Here is a 3,912-nt window from a genome sequence, read left to right as displayed (position 1 = left end):
TGTTTAATGGAAATTGTCTCTATGTAAATTGCAGCATCAGCCCTTTACACTGGATCTATATCAGATAAAGAAATAACTAGAGTTTCAGGAATATTAGATCTTTTAGAACCTGGAGACACTGTGATGGCTGACAAGGGCTTTGACATAGGTGATATGCTAAGGGAAAAAGGGATAAGTTTAAACCTGCCTCCATTTCCTCGTTACAGTGGCCAATTTAGTGCTCAACAAGTCCAAGAGACAAAGCAAATTGCCAAACTGCGAATCCATGTTGAGAGGGCAATACGGAAAATTAAAGAGTTCCACATTTTTGATTCACATATCCCTCTCAACCTAATGGGTACAATTAATCAAATTTACACAGTAGTTTGCTTATTAGTGAACTTCCAGGGACCACTGATGTCATCAGCATAAGGATAGATAATACATGAGAAAAACATAGTTAGCCCACTTTACTTTATGGTAAACATTGTGGAAAGCCTACAACCACAATTTTGTCAAAGGTATTAGATAGTGTACAATCAATATTGCTCAATACTGTGACAAATCCAGGCTATGCCTTAGGCAATAAAAGGTCATGCAACAAGAAACAATTATTGGTTCATTGTAAATAACTTTAGAGATTGATCAATACTTTTAAGGGAGTATAGTTACAAGAAATTTGCCAGGATGAATTTTTATTTCATTGTACAACTGCAAACATGTTTCTTGAAGACCCAACAGTTCATTATTAAACATTTATATCTGTAGTTGTTGAATTTTATTCAATCCATGCAAAGACTTCAATTTTTTTCATCCCCCTTATATACATTAGTGGTATTAAAATCTTGTAAGAGTGGGAATATCTCTTCAATAGTATGTGTTAATGCAGTTTCTTTGTATTGAGAAACTAAAATAAAAGAAAACATCTTAATCAGAGTTCTAAGTGTTACAAAACCTTGACACAGTAATAGATTACTGCAGAATCATCAAGTCTTGAGGACAATACACTTAAGCTTGAACATGCATAACCAACTTATTGTTGTTCATTTAATTTCTTTTAAGTTCATTCTGTGTACAAATAATAATGATAATACTAGCTAGTATGTACTTGAAACAGGAATTATTAGGAGTTTGCACATTTCAAGGTTCCTATTACTTCCAGTAAAAATAAAAAAAAAAAGGCATCCACATTGTCTTTGGCAATCTGAAAAAATTCTGCATCATAATAAATTCTTTCACAGAAGAAAGTTGTCTCATTGATATAACAGAAAAAGTCATTCCATTCCAGTCCAGAAAGGCCCAACTGACACTGCACTTGGTAATAGTATTCATGGTTTCTCTTCAGTGACAGCTGCTTGGTTACTGGGTTTTTGTAAATATAAGGTACTCCATCAAAATCAGTTAAGCCTTCCTTGACAACTTTGGTTTCGAAAAGTCCAAATGGGAAGTAACCATTCTCCTCAGCTGAGCAGTCATACACTTTCCTATCTGGCGAACAACCAAGCCATGGTGACCTAGGGTTTATTATCAGCCCAGATGGAAACAAATTGACCTTTCCCTGTTTTGCAGTATTAGCATATACCATCGCAGCAACAGGCTCCATGTCGATACCTCTTTGCATGTCTGTAGTAACCACTCGCCGGCTTGGATTCAGCTGGGTGACCAGTGATTCAAAATTTGTTTTCCTTTTGGCAACTTTTCCAAACTTGCTCGCTGTTATCCGTTTTTCTCGGAGATGATACCACATCTCATTATTACTCTGTGAGATTGTCTGTTGTTCCAGCTGGATTGCAGTATCTCTAGTTAACCCCAGAGAACCTAGAGCAGCTTGCTTTTCAGCACTTAAACCAACTGAAACATTGTTAGTAAATCTTTCACCAGCTGTTTCAAGCAGCAGATCTGGAAAAAGTTTACAAGAGTAGTCCTTAATGATATACTCTTTTGATAGTTTTTGTTGGTATGAAAGTACACTGCCCCGAGCAGCATTACCGAAAAAAGGAGCAACTGGAGATATTGATGGCATTTTACTAGCTGATGGTAACACAGTTGCCATAAGTGGTTGTGGCTTGAGAGATGTCATCATTTCAGCATGCATTAGGGGGTAAACAGTTGTAGGACTGTACAGGGTACTTTTAACAAACTTGGTGTAATCTGCCCCTGCTTCTGGCTTCTTAACCATTACATCTTGAATAGCCTTGTTTGCAATCTTTCTCTGTCGAGGAACACTCCACATCTGTGGCAGGCTAGTGCAAGTAAGTTCATCTGGCAGCGATTTTAGCCCAAGATGTTTGCAGTGCGACATGTAAAAGAGCAATCCAACCACATGATGACAGTATCCACTAGCTCCTGTCACACAGGAACACTTTCCACAAATGCTCTTGTCTGCTAGGCCAATCTGTACACTGTGTATGTGTGGTGGCTCACTCTTTTTCATAGATCTGTAGCACTTTGAGGTTACTTTGACATGGTTAGCAGAATACTGAACTGCAAAAAACAAGACTCAGTTTAGTAATGCTTTTGTCCAGAAAGCACTGCAATAATGTTAACTAAAGATAAAAAATATATTTTGTAAACTGTCATCTACTGAAAGCTTAATCAAGTAGCATTCATCTTTCTTGGTTGCATGTACAGTGTTAACGCAACCAAAAATTTAAAAAACAGGCTATTGTTTAACTTAGAACCGCAAATATCTCCAAATTAATTATATACTTTACCTAAACAAAACAATATTCGAGTTGTTAATTCTGGACAAATTTTAATTTTCTATGTTATGAAATTTTCTTGGTATTTTGATCTTAAGCTTATTTGTATATATATTTATTTTGTAGTCATTTAGTCCACAAGGATTTCCTCTACCTTAATATTAAATAACACCCGACGATTTTATTTAAAGTTATATTTGCACAATTAGAATTTAGGATATCCCAGACTTTACTTACGTTTCTTATCGTGAAGGTAGCCAGGTTCAGCGAAAAACTCGTAGGCTTTCCTGGTATGTTCGCATCCCGACGCATTCTGAGCAAAACTTTCAACTTCTCCGAAAGAAATACCAGGAAATTTGCTCAAATCTCTGGACTCCACACCTGTTAATATAAGAAAAATTATTCGAGTTCGCCCTGAACAACGAGACTGCAATCAAATATGCTAGCACTTTTGTTGTGAGCAAGAAGCCTAGCTCCAATTACAGAAACTCACCTTCGCGTTCAGTCGAAAGAGCTTGGCTACCAGCAGTCGCCATATAATGCAAAACTATCCACCCTGAAATTCAAACCAAACTATCACTCAATATTTTCGTTCTAAAGGCTTAAATATCCGTGTAACACAGCACTAAAGTCGAATGAATCACAGCGATTTTTGGGTAACGTTGACGCCATTGCTATCGCTTCAAGCGAGCACGTGCTAAAACTTCACGAGTCTGAAATTCGGCCTTTGGTGACTGATTTCAGTCCAAGACTAGTTCAGTTGTATGTAAAAATTCTAAAGAGATATTGTCCTATTGTTTTCTTGTGACATTATGACAAACAAACGCCTTAAGAGACCTTTAACCTTACCTTTGTATCTATTCCGCCCACTCGCGCTTTGTTGGTTGTCAAGGAAAGACTGAATAGCTTGCCCTCCAGTATGGCGTTGCTAAGGGAAAATCAGTCACGTGACGGTTTGTTGCAAAAGGCCTATTTTATTATATTTTACATTGTATTGTAAATACACAATTCAGCTTAGTGGCTGCAAGTTTTTATTTTACGCATAAACTATCTATCCATCTAGGTATCAATTGATCAAACACCAAATTGTATATGGGGAGAATTGAATTTGAGATAAAAGCAAAAAGTACATGATTTTTGTATGTACAGTTAAATTCTCTCAATACTTTAAACAACATAAAGCTGAAATTCTGTGCTACATATTGTTTTAATAGAGTTATGTACAGAGGGC

General features: G+C 36.6%; 1 long non-coding RNA gene across 1 annotated transcript; it reads right to left on the bottom strand.

The window, feature by feature from the left end:
- Positions 1-2,910: 2,910 nt before the first annotated feature.
- On the bottom strand, positions 2,911-3,653 carry LOC148731401 (uncharacterized). Its single transcript, XR_016000977.1, has 3 exons — positions 3,531-3,653; positions 3,175-3,237; positions 2,911-3,062 (listed from the first exon to the last, which is right to left on the bottom strand). It is a non-coding gene; the product is annotated as an uncharacterized LOC148731401 (long non-coding RNA).
- Between the last annotated feature and the right edge of the window lie 259 nt (positions 3,654-3,912).

Source organism: Stylophora pistillata, chromosome 5 (assembly GCF_964205215.1).
Source record: "Stylophora pistillata chromosome 5, jaStyPist1.2, whole genome shotgun sequence".
NCBI classification, from domain to species: Eukaryota; Metazoa; Cnidaria; class Anthozoa; order Scleractinia; family Pocilloporidae; genus Stylophora; species Stylophora pistillata.
Note: the sequence above shows the minus strand (reverse complement) of the source record. Positions and strands in the feature narration are given on the sequence as shown.